A 14649-nucleotide genomic window follows, 5' to 3' on the forward strand; every position below is an offset into this window, starting at 1 on the left:
TTTAATAATGGCTCCATCAAGGTCCTTGTGAAACTGGGATGTTTTTAAAGAGCTTTGAGGTCTTCATATGAAAACACAGCGTGGGAGCAAAGTGCTACTGCCTTGTGGCTGCTAAGGCACTTCTGTGTTTGGACTCTCAATTATTTCAAGATGCTGAGATGGGAGTGCATTTTGGTTCAGTGCATTGCATGTGGACATCAAATATCCTCTTGTGTTAGAGCAAGAGTTTGTAGCAGGCAAATATCTCTGAAAAGAAGTACCGCGTATCCTCTCCAGGTACAAATTTTGGTGAAGCAGGTCTGCACTTTGGCTTAGAGGCTATGATTAGAGTGTAATTAGGCCTTCCACACTAGCAATGCATTCTGGTGATGCTGAATTTAATGAATTCCTCGGGGTCTTTGCATTCTTTTTGCAAACGTTTCCTCCCCAGCCAGACATTCACAAAGCACTGTACGTTTCCCCCCATCCCTTTCCTGCTCTGCAAGCACGGGTTTTATATGTTTTTGATGGGTTTTGCTTAATGGTTTCTTCATGCTGTTTAAGGGGTTTGTGTGCCGTGGGTTAATATACCTTAGTGTTGTCACCAATTTTTACCAAAAGGGCTTTTGTTCTCACCACTGGCCTTTGCGAAGCCTCTTTGAGTCGCTCTTAAAATGGTCTCTGGTGTGTCATTGGCAAACAAGCTCTTCTGACTCCTTCAGCTCCGAGGTTAGACCTGAAAGTAACAGCACCTTACTGTAATGCCGGGGTCCTGTTTTGGGGCAGCACGTGCTCAGATGGAGACTTAAGTCTGTAGTGAAACACTGGCAGCCAGCAGTGATTACAGAGAAGCCCGGTAACTTTGAGAAAGTGAACGTGTGCTTACCAGAAACAACAGCCAAATTCTTGAGGCCTGAACTTGTGATAACACGTCCTTTGTCGAGCAGAGAGAAGTTGAGACCCCACTCGCCAGCACATCTTGCAACACTGGCAGACTCCATCTATTTTTCTTCTCTTTTGTCTCATCTTGTTTTTCTTCCTCCTCTCCTCTTAAGTTTTCATCTCTCTGCAGGGAAAGCACTATGTGGTGCTGGAAGTGCCAGCTGATACTCCAAAGGGTGTCTCTTCCTTTAATAGCCCTGCTCTAATGCAGGGGAACGTTTGCCTGCAGGTTGGGCAGTGATGTGCAGACCCATTAAGCCTTGTCTATTAGCTCATGACAACACTTTAAGCTGTTTCTTCATGTAGAAAAGGTATATTGAGTGCTGGGGGACTGAGGGAAAAACAGTGAACCTAAAAGTTACAGCTTGCTTTCAGAAAATCTTGTATCCATAAGAGTCATCCATGGTCTCCTTGCCTCTGGCAGCAGAGATGAGATTCTCTTTCCTGTGCCACCTGCTGACAGACGCAAATGGGAACTGTGTAGAAATAGCCTGGGGAATGGTAATTTCATGTTTCTGCTCCAGATCTTGCAGAAAAGCCTCTTGGATGGCGATCAGGGATTAGTCACCCTTATCATCCATCTGTCCTTAGTGCAATAACAAATCTGAGCCTTGCTCTGACCAACCTTGTTTATAAACTGCAGGAGTGGCACCGCTCTGTAGATCTGCTCGTGGGACAGCCCTAAGGATCCAGTTGAAGATGATCTGTGGGAAGACGTTTGCTCTTCTTGGTGCTAGAGATACGGTCCGAGCCACTTCAGAGGGATCCTGTTATTCTGTCTTCCACCCATCCCTCTTGGGTACGTGCAGAGATGGGGTTTACTTTGCGGTTGTGATCTGAGGGTTGTTAGACAACCTTTGCCACAGCATGTAGTCTTGGGTGAATCAAAAGGCAAATGTTCGTCTTTCCTTGGTGACTCAGGTAATGCTACTGTAAAGCCAACAAAGCAGGAGTGAGTAAAGTGACAGATCTGCCCCGGTTTGACTGGAGCCCTGGCTGCATCCCGCGGTGTGGTAGCGTCTCCTCTCGGTTGTTACTAGTAGTGAGGAGAGGTGGCTGCGGTCCAACGATAAATAAAAATCAGTGTCTTTTGGGTTGTTTGATTTTAATTTAAAGAACATGAGACTATATCTCTAAGCCTTCCCCAGACTGTTGCACCCACAGCTCCTCTCCTCTTCACCTGCTCCGCAGAGGAACCCGGCGAAACTGGGTCCTCCTCTCCCAGTTCTTGGACGGTCATAGTTTAATTTTGCAGCGTGGCTTGGCTACAAGGTCTGAGATCTAGAGATGTGCCATGAAGTCAGGAGCCCCTCAGAAGTCAGAGACTGACCAGGGATACGCAAATGGATGGAAGAAGACTTGCAAGGTGGAGACAGTTTCTAGACAAAGACAGCATGCAATAATCCCTGGAAAGTAAATGGAAAAACAGATTACGTTTGTTCTCAGATCTGCTCAATAATGGAGCAGTAGGCAGCTGCTGGCCTGCCTCCCCCGGGTGCCTCGCAGGAGCAGGCAGACACTGCATTATTAATTGTCTGCTGCTGGGAGTCCAGCGGGACGCAGCGTGGCTTCTGGAGAGGAGCCTGGTGCTTTGGGAAGCAGCCTCTTCCTCCTGCCTCTAGATTTCTCATTTATAAATGTGTCTGTCTCCCTTGGAAACCCCTCTTCGTAGTGTGGTGTCCATGTGGCTGTGGTCACAAGCGCTGCAGCCTCGAGGCAGGGAGTTTGTTCAGTTTTCCTGATTTACGGTGTCACTGTAGCACCTCGCCTGCTCTGTGCGTCACGGTGCAAAGACCCACAGTAAAAGGCACTCTCCGCCTCAGAGAGGAATTGGGCAAAGCAAAGGCTGCAGCCTCATCCGGTGCAGGGGAAACTGAGGCACAGAGGTTAAAAAGGCCACGGAAGTGCAACAAAAATCTTCTCATAGCATTTCTTACAGCCAGAGCTTATCCTGGTCATTGGGCGGAAGTCTGAAGATGGAGGTGGGTCGCTGTCACAGCGTGTTCTTTAGCAGAGATGCACCATGTCCCGGTTCTTTCACCACACTTTCAAACTGGAAACTGTTTCCCTGCTTACAGCTCCAGGCCTCTTCCAGCCAACAGAGCTCTTCCTTTGGTCAGTGTTTTTCTTGTTGTCACCTAGGTTTTCTGCTCCATCTCTTGCTCCCGCGTCCAGTATTTAGTAGATCGCGTTGGCTGCACAGATAATTCTTGGTCTGACCCACAATACGGTTGTGTCGTAGGTGATAGCAAATTTATTTCAAATCTCCAATCCATAATGAATGCTAATTGCTTTCTCTGTTTATCTTGAAACAGTCATTGCTTCCAACCAAGGAGTGTGCCTCGGCCTCTGTCCCTAACCTGTGTGTGGGCACACGGCGTGCTCACCTGATTTAAAAGCGTGGTTGCTTTGACCAAGTACGAGAGTCACACAGTGGAGTCTGTGACTCCAGCACTGAGCTTAATTTTTGAATTAAAAGGTCAAAATACACATTTAGTGACTTTTACATAATGTCCTCAAACAAAGAAAGAGCTTTTCTAGGAGATGTCCAAACAGAACAATGAAAACTAGTTGTAAAAACTGAGAGTGTTCTTTGGCTTTTTCTTTTCTTGTGTTCTTTTTTTTTTTGCTTTCCACAACCCCTGAGCTGATGACGGAGGTAACTTTGTGTGAGGAATTCGTAATTTCCTTTCCACAAAATTTCACCTGCCAGTGGTGCTTTCTTCGTTTTTTTTCTTTACTTTTTCCAATATAATATCGCCTCACAGTGGCTTCCTTGGTAATTTTTGCATGAAACGCTGGAAGGTGCCTCCTGCGAAAGCTGGCCTTCTTTCAAGAAACTGCCGTGTTCTGTTTTTTTAAGTGAAACCAACAAAAGAAAATGTTATCTTTTCCTCTAGCACTTCGTGTAATTGGAATGTTTCTGTGCTCATGGTGGGATGTGGACTGCCTTGAATTACAACTAGTACCCACCCGCATTTTTGACTGCTTCTCACCTCAGCAATAGCTCGCGTTTAGAAAGCTTTAGTGATGAGCACCCATGGATTTTTTCCAGCTGGAAAAAAATTGTTTTCTTCTTCTGTCTTTTTAATTTTAGAACATTTTTCCCCTCTGGACAGGGCTTTTCTTTCATTGTTGTGCTCCTTTCTCCCCATGAAGCGACAAATTGCATCCTGTCTGCCTGTAGCAGAATTGCAGCCAGAGGGGGATCTGTTGGGAGCGGGTGTCCGTGGAGAAAGGGTCACCCCAAAGAAAGGTGGTGGAAACCAAGCGATGGACGCCATCCGGACAGGCTCAGCGGGGCAGCATTTTGTCATCTGCAGGGTCTTGGGATTAAGCCCCAAGATGAGTGACACATCCCATCAGAATATGGCAGTTAGGCCAATCTATGTGTATCCTGACACATCTACTGGAGGTGTTGGGGCAGCCTCAGAAGAAAATCATTTAGAGAGATCTTCAGATTCTGGGGATCTGGGAATTACCAGACAAGATCTTATCTGTTCTTTATTTTTGTAAGTAGCTAATTTTTATCTTGTTATGGATACTCATCTTCAACATGCCATCAGTCTCCTCTGCCTGCAGCTTCCCTGCAGTGGAGGGGGAAGCAGGGTCAGGCTCTTTCTACTGGAAGGGGGAAAGAGGATCATTGACCCCATAAGGAGGCCAGCGTGCTTGCAAAGGGGTACGCGAACATCCCTGGACCCGAGAGGTGGATGATCCATACTCCTTTTTATTCTTTACTGGGGGGTAGGGAGGGTGTAGTGTACAGAAATAGAAGTCCAAGCATTTATACGCACCGAAGAAAAATAATCTTTTGTTCTGATAAGCACTACATTAATGATATAATAAGAAAGTAAGGGCCACTCTTCATTATTTTCAGCTCTGCTCCCACCCTGGACAGCTTACCGGGCCCAAGCTGGGACTTTTCATGAGTAAAAGAGATTTTTCCATGGCTCCAGTTAATCCGGTGATGGGGAAGGGGAGAGGGAGGCAGCTCAAACGTTCAGTGTTCCGCTGTGCGCCTCCAGGGAGAAAGGCAGTTAAATGGAGATGTGAGGACTTGCCTTGCTTCACAAGGAAATAGTCTCTTTTATGTGTATCTAGCCTGTGTTGATATTTGAAAGCTATTTTGGGCCACAACAGCAAATTTAATCCACGGTTTGTTCTCTCTCTTAAAGTATTGTACCGTAAAAACTCAGATCAATTTTGACAGCTCCGACTATTTAGATTGGAGAGAAAAGCCAAACAATGAATCACTCTGAATATTTACAGTTGAATTCATCCCAGGGTACCTGTGCCCACCTCACTCTGAAATGAAAGCGTTATCCGAGATATGAGCAAAGGTTTAGAGGCTCCCAGATATTTTCTGAGCTCGCGTGAAGCGGTGTAGCTGTATTGCTGGGGCTGGGATGCGAGGAGCAACCGAGGGCTAATATTGCAGAGGGCTCGAGGAGTTCAGTGTGGTCCACGCACTCCCTTTGGGAGGCTTGGGGACCTGTTCCACACTCGCTCTGCTGAGAGTCAAAGCCCTTGAACTAGAGTAAATATAGCTTTCTCGCCTTCTCAGAGCCGGAGCTGGCTGAAAATGTGGAAAAGATGTGTTCACAAATACTTATATAGTAGTCAATTTTCAACAGTCCACAGGGGAAAAAAGAAACAAAACCAAAACCAAAAAAAAAACCCAAACAAAAAAACTCAACACCCCACAAAGCCCTCACAGTAAGTTATTGAATGAATTCCCTTGGAAATCCTATCATGTTATAGCCTATGGCCATGATTCGATATGCAGGAATCAGCGTTCAATCCTCAGCTCCACTCCCTTCCTCCTGTGGTCTTTAGCCGAGATGCTCCATTTCCCTCCTGGCTCAGCTGGGTAATCTCTTTTCAGGTTTTTGCCTGTTGCCCATCACCGCAGCATCTTCTCCATTAAATTGATGGCAATTGCAAAGTCCTTTGCAGCTTTTATGGGCTTCATAATACCTCCTCACCAGGAGCTCAGCAGTCTATATTGGCTATCACTGTCATCCTCTGAAATATTGCTGTCATTCACATACGTAATGTCCCCGGTCCCAAAGGGTCTGCAACAACTGTGCTAACTACAAATAAGTGCAAGGATTGCTTTGCTGTTAAAAACGCAAGTGTCTCCTGAGTATTGAGAAGGAGCTGCATGGCTAAGTTACCAGCAAACACTGTTTTGCCCGTTTCTTGGGGGAGACGATCAGCTTTTGGTCAGCGATGGGAGAAACAACTCCATTTACAGGCTTTCCATCCTAATGGGCACTGCCAGCAGATTCAGGGATGGCCACTCAGAAGAAAAAGGCTGCGTCTAGATCCCTTAACCTCATTTCCCCCTCTCCTTTTTTAACCGGCCGTCCTGTCCCAGGCAGACAGGGATCCCCTTCGCTCTCCTGGGCAGAAGGCAGGCCTGGGGACAAGGGCAACGCGGTGGAACAGACAGATCTAAATGGCTGGCACAGCCCTGTGTGCCAGGGCATGAGCTGTAACCCTATAATTCCCCAGCCTGGGATTTGGGAAATAACATTTATCGCTGCTCAGGTCACCTTCAAGGCACGTCTGGGGAAGGATACAAGTAATGCTTCCTGGACCAACATGCAGGGGAAAGACAAATCGCACACATTGATATTTTCAGGGTTGCTTGTCCAGAGATAAGCCCACAGTTCAGCGGGAAAGCTGCAGTGGCCTGCTTTTCATGGGCATCGAGTGTTAACCATGGAGCAGAAGGGCTTTTGCCTGCGGGGCCCATGTCCAAAAGACCCTCTGTGGAGGGAGGGGGAGGCAGAGTCATCCCTGTGTGGTTCCTAAGTCTCTCACCATGCTAACTCCGGTCGTCCACAGCACCCTGCCAGGAGGCTGTGCAGCCCCTCGTGCCTCTGGCAAGGCAGAAGGCATCTGCCTCTGATCGTCCTTCCGCTGCCTGCACCGGAGCCATTCGTTGCTCCAGGCAACAACCTATTCTGTCAATAAGGTACAGTCGTGCGTGCACGTGTGCGTTTTGTTTGCTGCTGTAGCACTGTCCTCCGGATCGCTGGTCCTTTGGTTTGGGATGTTTTCTTTCATTCACCGAACAAGGACAGGATGGTGATGTGCTGATTTTTGGCGAAGCTGTGTCTGGGGTGTCGTTCCCCCTGACTTGCCATGTAAATTGCTTCCCCTCCTCATTTTTGTGCTTCTGTTTCCTCTCCCAGCCTGTCCCTGTGTCCACCTGTACAGTGCGTCTTTGGGGCTACCCCTGTTTGTGTCAATGCAGCATCTCATACCGTGCTCCTCTGATGTCCCTGATACCCAAGCGCTATTAAAGCTGTAGCTTAAAGCAGCCATGTAAGATCTTTCAAACCTGTCTCCTGTGTGACTGGAGCCACTTCTGACCCAGAAGCAGGGATTAGAATGGTTAAACTGTGCAGAGACAGACTGTGAGACAAACAATAGCAGCAAAGCTCCTGATGTGCTTTTCCCTTAATCCAGTGCCTGCCTGGGAATGCCATGGATAGCACAGGCGGGACAAGGGGGAGTGGGCACTGGGAGGGAGGGAGGGGGAAAGCAGAAGCTCAGATGAAAGGAAAAGGTGGTGGTGGGGGGAATCCCTGAAAGTGTGGGTGAATTATTGCCGTGCTTATTTTGTGCCATTTATGTGGGGAGAGGGACTTGTTCGACTTCTTGGTGTTGGTGGTTTATAGGAGTTGAAGTCTCACCTCTGCAGTAAAGTGCCAAAAGGGAGACATATACACGTTACCAGGAAATCATAAAAAGCGCCAATAAAGGGCTCGTTGCTCACACATCAGGAGGGTGGGAGCAAGGGGAAGCATCGTTATGGTGCGGGCTGAACCGGGGCTGAAGGTCTTTCTGTGGGGAGCAGCCCAAGGCGGGGGGCACTAGTCCCAGGAAGAGGTGGCAGCAGGGTGTGAGGGGCAGAGGCGGCACACGGCAATGCCTGGGCCAGCAGGGAGGTGGCTGGAGGATCGGACTCATTGGTACCAGTATTAGGAGTGTTGGGGGTGGATGCCACGCAGGCGAGCCTCGTGCCAACCACCGCACCACGGACAGCTGAGTGTGGAGGCTGTGGGAGGTGCAGCCTGTGGGTCTCCACTGTTTCTCCTCCTTTTCATGCTTGGAGCGTCCCCGCTGCGTCTGACCGGGTTGGGGGTGATGGTGAGGGAGTCTCTTGTCTGTCGCAGCCTCGGCAGTGACAGCAAGCGAGCCTGGGACTCGATGGCAGAAGCTTCTCACCTTTTGCCTTTCCATTTGTCCCGCTGACACGTGCAGGGGATCCTGCGTGCTTTCCTGTCACCTCCCAGGGGCAGCTGGGGGCAGGCAGGGAAGCAGCGGACCTCTCGCTGTCCCTGGGAGCCTTCCAGCCGGCACAGACAATGCTGAAAAAGGCATGAGCCATCAGCAAACTGCTAATTGCCTGGAGCCCGAGCAGAGCAGGACGGGAGCACTCCCTTGGATGTGTGTCTCCATGTCGCAATAGCTCGCAGGGTGGCACAGCTCGCTCGCCAGCTCGTCGTGCCAGGCGGCTCCTCTGGGCACGGTTGAGGCTGGATATGATGAAATCCAAGGGCAGCGCTCTTTGAGGCTGGCTTCGTGTCCAGGGAAGAGCCTTGCTGTGTAGAGCGTAAAAAAAATGCTTAATTTACAGCCATTGATTTATTGTGCTGCTTGCCGAAATGATATTGCAGCTGGCTGCAAACTGGTTTACATCCTCTGGCAGTGCGCTGCCGTAACGTCGGTGTCGCAGGAGCTATCGCTGCTCGCCGAGAGCGATGCCAGCGGGAGGCTGAGAAATGCCAGCTGCAATCGAAAAGAAGGGGTCACAGCCTCAGCTGGCGTAAGCCAGGGTAGCACCACGCGTGTCGGTGTTCGCCCAGGCCTGGTGTGCTGCGGTGGCGGGATCTGGCCCCTTTTGTGCGGGGTGAGAAGTCCCCTGCACTAACACGACACACTTGCAGGCTGTGCGCTGAGAAAATTGGGAGTAGCTCCTCTTTGTTGATGGGTATTCAAGAAAAATATTGTCCTAGATGCAAAGAAATCTGGAGGAAGAGGCATTTGTGTTTCTTTCGTGTGACGGTATTTTGTTCAGTAGAGGTTCTCTCTCCTGGGGTTCACGGAGGAACCTATTTATTCCATGCCTGTCCATTGAGCTGCCCACTCTGTGTTTCCAGTTCAGGCTGTGCATGGCTGCGGGAAGGACTCCATGGGCAGCACTTTTTGTTTCTAGTGCTCTCGTCACCGTGGTACCCTAAACCTCTTGGCCACCATCTGCATGCAAATTAAATAAGAAAAAACCCCCCACTGTGTGTGGCTGGTGATCAAAGGTAGGGAGCTCGCAGCCTAACAGGCATTTAAAACAACACTTGAAATTCTTGTTGATCTTTTATCATTGCTGGCTGTGCCTGCCAACTCTTTGGAAAGCTGTGGTCTGTGTATTACGTTTATTGTGGCTCCATTTGTGACAGCTTCTTGGAGACAGAAAGGGAACTCATGGGGCAAGCGCTGGATGGTGGCCAAAGAAAGGCAATATACACCAGGAAGATGCTACAACTCATTCAGCGTAATTGTAACAGCAGAAAAACACTGATGGTGCGAGAAAAGCTTGCTGAGGTCAGTGATGAGAGATGGTTTGTCAAACACGGTCCAATTCTGAGACGGTTCTTTCTCCCCCTCCCCCTGTGGGCAGCTGCCCAGGTGTGCAGACCTCTGAAACGTGCTCTTCTGTAACATGCTGGATTTGCTTTGGATGACTGTGTAATGGGCTACCTTGGAGAAAAATGACATTATCCTTTGAAGCGCGCAGGGCTGGATTGCTCAAGGAAGTCCTTGAGTAGCAGCTGCGCTCCCTGAGCACCCTCCAGGCAGGAGGTCGGGGGCTGCCCTCACGCGAGCGAAACCAGGGGGGGCTGCACGGGGAGTGGCGGGGGAGAAACAGAAATCCCATGCTGGCGGCGCAAACCGGTGACAGCCCAACAAACTCAGCCCAGGTGTAACAGCCTCCTGCTGCCTTTTTACCGGTCTGGGGCTGGGAGTCACGGAGGAGCTGATGGAGAATAGCACCTAAGCACTAGGGCACCCTTGGTGGAGAGAGGGGGGCTGGAGGGCAGGCAGACCCCTGCCCTTGCTGCCTGCCTGTCTCCTCTTGCCTTCGAGAGTCTATGCGGCATGTTGAATCCAAGCACGGGCGGATTTATCGTCTTGGGCAGGATGCTACCGTGGCATTTAGCCCTGCAGACCTCAACTAGATAAATTAACTCCTTGCCTGTCCCTGCTGGTCGGTGTCCCAGTCGCTGCATGGGGGAGCAAAGTGTCTCCTCGCCTGCCCGGGAGGGCTGCTGTGAAACGGCATCGGCAGAGCTCCAGAAACGCTCCCTCCCCTTGACGCCTTTTCCCTCCTCGGCGGAGGCAGGTTCATCAAGCGCAGAAGCTTTGTGGCAGCGGGGAGCCGGGCTGCTGCGGGGAGAGCATTGCCTGGCACTCGGCTGCGCCGTGCAGGCTGCCTCTCTTAAATCTCTGCCCTGTTAAACGGGATTGGCTTGTTTGCGAGCAGGCAAAGTGCCCTTCTAGCACATGGGCATTAGTGTAAGCGGGTGAAGCCGCCAAGCCATCATTGCTGATCATTAAGTGTGTTTATAAAGGCAAGGCCAGGAGCCAGGAGGGCCCCACTGATCCAGTCCAGCTGCTGTAGCTGAGCCAGCAGCAGGGGGATGCGGCGTGGGGAATTCTGCTCCCAGCTAGATTAACTTTTAAACTAAAAATGCCCGATGCGAGGCAGGTCCGAGGACTGGCTGCGTGCCTTGCTGGCTGCAACATGGTGGTGACCCAGAGTGTTGTGCCCGGTGGGCAGGGGGACAGGGTTCCCCTCCCTGGGGTTGGGTGCTTTGCCCCGGGACGACCCCAGGGCAGCAGAGCTGCCACTTGCCCTGCAGCGGAGGGATGGGTCTGGGGACAGGGAGGGATGGGTCTGGGGACAGGAACGTCCTCGCTAGTACCCACTCATGCACAGAGCGATGTGATGGCTGGGGAGCTGGGTGCAGGCAGGCGCTGGGTCTTTGACAGGAGCAGCCTTTGCAGAGTAATCCTTCCTTTAGCATGGACTGTGCTGCAGACTGAATTGTTACCAGGATAACTTTTTTTTTTTTAATTCCACTAAATTAATTGCAAGAGGCTTTGCACTGCTGTACAGACAGCCACAGCGCCGGGGTGCGGGCTCTCCGGGTGGGCAGCGAGCAGCGGCACGGGGGGCTCCTGGGGAGCCGAGCGTGGCTGCTCCGCACAGCACGTGCTCCGGGAAGCTGGGAGCTGGCACGGCGGCCAGTTTGCCGGCTGTTGTCACGCTGCTGTTGACATCTGCTGCCACTGACACGGACAACGTGCTCCACAATGGGCTCTCGGCGCTGCTCATCTGGGTGGAAAAGCTCTGAAGGGAGCCAGCACCTGCTCTCAGAAGTTCATGAACTTGCTCTGGTTTCGGTGTTCCTTTGGCCCAAAGGCCAGAGCGATTAGATGTGGTGACGCTGGAGAAAAAAACCCCAGCCTTGGCAAGAACAAAACCTTTCCCGCTATCCTGCTCCTGGGTTTTCTAAAGGGACTAGCAGCAGGGGTTTTGTGAGAGTGGGAAGGAGACTTTGAAAGAAACCCACGTGTCTCTGTATCAACCACTCTGTGTGGTGTTTGAGTGCATCATGGTGTTCTCCCAGCCCAGCCCCAGCTGAGGTTGGAATTAGCTGTGGGCAGAGGGGAGGGAAATGGCAACGCCAGCTTTGCTCCTTCGCAGAGGAAGGCCCCGTCTGGAAAAATCATTTGGCTTCAAGTCAAAGCTGCCACTTGAACTTTTGGGGACTATTAGTAGAAGCTGAGTAAACGCCACCCTTCCCCTCTAAGCCATTATCTTCTAGTTTATTTGGGTACCAGCCAGCAGCAGAAATGCTGACGATACCGCAAGGTAAGAAATTGGGTTTCCAGCCCCATCAGAGGCAGAAGGCAGTAAGAAACCATGTCTGAGGAACACCTACTCTTGCAAAACCGACTGCCTGGCTAGGCTGCTGTAAAGCTGTTCCTAAAGAACAGCCAGTGTTTGTTGCTTTGCTGGGCTTGTGGCACAAGTAATGGAAGAACTAGTGTTCCTATTAGGGCTGGATGCTAAATGGAGAACAGTCTTATGGAAGTGACTGTGCGCCTGTTTTTTCTCCTTCTGATGCTAATTCCCAGATTTCCCAGTCTCTGCTTTCCTGGATGTGGTCTGGGTGTCTGGCTTAGGAATGGCTGGATTGTTGTAGCTGTTTACAATAACTGTGCCTCGTCTCTTTTCCAGCCTGAGTAAAATAATCCCGTTACTTTGGTAAAGGACATGGGTGTCTACGGGAACCTGCTGATGGTGCATCCCCTGGAGCCCAGAGTGCATGCAGCATCCCCCACTGAGCTCCTGGAGGAGAGGGGACAAGTGTCCTGCTGTCCTCATGGGGACATGGCTATACTCAGAGGAGCAGTGGCCATGACATAGGGTAGCAGAGAGGAGCCTTCAGCCAGTGCAGAGATCCTCTGCCTGCCCAGTGTGATGCGCATACTACGTGCCAAGTAATTTCTTACCTCATTGGATAGTGGGAAGAAAAAGGGCTTTTTTCAGGCTGTGATTGGCAGTGGAAATCAAATGCTCCTTTGGCGAGGAGGTACCATGGCTCTGTGCTGAACATCTGGGAGTGATGGATGGTACTCGGAGAAAAGGTGTTGCAACCCATCACATGCTTGAATCGTGACAACAGAGGGTTTCTTCTTCCATGCCTGTCTTCTCCGCTCTGGCAGGGTTTGCACACATCATTCCTGAGGTTGAGATCATTCATGCTGGAATAACTTATAAAGCATCAATGTACCACAGGGATTTAAACTTCTCCTCCTCTGCAGCCTTAAAAGGAAGGAGTGAAAGGCAGGATGCACAAACTGATGAAAATTACTGATTTTATTCACTATTTTTACCACATTTTTTTCCCAGAATAAAATTGGATCTGGATAATTTAATAATCCTTAAGTATTCTGGGTGGGGATGCAGAGCCGAAATGTAGTCAGCGTTCATCACTTTGGAGAACCACGCTGGTGCCTAGGGACTGTTTTAGGATTGTCACTTTAGTTGATTAGACAATTGGCTCCAACACATTGCTTCTACCCTGTTTACCTCACATTTTTCATACCAATTTTTTCTGCAAACAACATAACGTAAGCAGACTCTAGTACGCTAGCTCCTAAGGAGCAGACTTGCAGAAATGAGGCTGGAGTACCGTGGTCCTTCCCCATCCCTGCCTGAGCAGTTAAGGGACAGTATTTGATGTACTCAGAGCTTTTGGGGACTGAACAGGGCTGAATGTCTTTCATAGACGGTTAGAGTTGGAAGGGACCTGAAAGACCATCTAGTTCCAACCCCCCTGCCCTGGGCAGGGACACCTCCCACCAGCCCAGGTTGCTCCAAGCCCCGTCCAGCCTGGCCTTGAACCCCTCCAGGGATGGGGCAGCCACAGCTTCTCTGGGCAACCTGGGCCAGGGTCTCGCCACCTTGAGAGTAAAGAATTTCTTCCTGATATCTAATGTAAATCTCCCCTCTTTCAGTTTAAAACCGTCCCCCCCTTGTCCTATCACTCCACTCCCTCATAAAGAGTCCTCATCTTTCCTGTAGTTTCCTGGGTGACGTGGGGTTTTTCTGCTAGTGCCTTGTGGGACACCAGGATCTAAACAAGGCTGCAGATCTCCTAATTTGTGTTTAAAAAAAAAATAGATAGGAAAAGAAAATTGAAGTCAGTCACACACTGGTGTTGCCCTAGGGTGGGTTGGTGAGTCGGGAATCTGGGACAAGTGACTAGCCCAACTTCATGGGCTTGTAGCCCAAAACCAAGTTACAACTTCTTCCCTCCTCTTGCCTGTGCTGTGCTTTGTCACTGCTACTGCTGCAAAGCGGTGCTCAATACTGCTGCTTCAGAGGGAATGGCTTGGCCTCTGCAGGGGGCAGGTAAAATATATGTTGTTCAAAGCGCGCTTGCTGCCAGCCACCTTCCCCGAGGTGGGACATTTGTTATTATCCCAGGAAGGTGAAGGATGTGCTACTGCGAGATGTAATTCACCCCGGTGGAGGCCTCCTGCCAGAGCCATCCATCCCTGCGGCACGGCGGAGGATGGAGCACAGCCCCTGGCTGTGAATAGGTTGACTGAACTGTCAGCCTCTTCTGGGTGGCATCGAAACGGCGCAGTGCCAAGGCGGTGGCTCTGTGCTGGCAGACGGGAAGGGCTGGCTCTGGCAGAGGTGATAGCAGCCAGGGGTGTGCGCTGATCTACCTACCATGGCTGGTCCTCAGAGCCACCCCCGCTGTCACTGGAGCAGGGACTTGCCATGGATGACAACAATGGAAAAATCTTAAGGTCAGGTTTCACTGGGAGAACTGTTCCCACGTATCTAAAGCGGGGCTTAAGTGAGAAAGTAACCTGAGCACTCTTGTTCCACGGTAAGCCCCATGTCTGCTTGATTAGTGGATAGGAAAGTGATTAACTGTGAGATAATTTCCCATCATTTGGGGTTTCTTTTGAAAGTCTGGGCCTGTGGATTATCCTGGCGCTTTCAAGGGTGAGCAGTTTCTCATGTCCTTGAGAGTAAATGCCAAACTGCTCAGGCTTGGCTGCGGCATTGGCTTTATTTGCCAAGGACTTCAGAGCGTGCCTGAAGAACAGAGCGAGAGGGAA

The sequence above is a fragment of the Larus michahellis genome, chromosome 13, assembly GCF_964199755.1.
Source record: "Larus michahellis chromosome 13, bLarMic1.1, whole genome shotgun sequence".
Taxonomy (NCBI): domain Eukaryota; kingdom Metazoa; phylum Chordata; class Aves; order Charadriiformes; family Laridae; genus Larus; species Larus michahellis.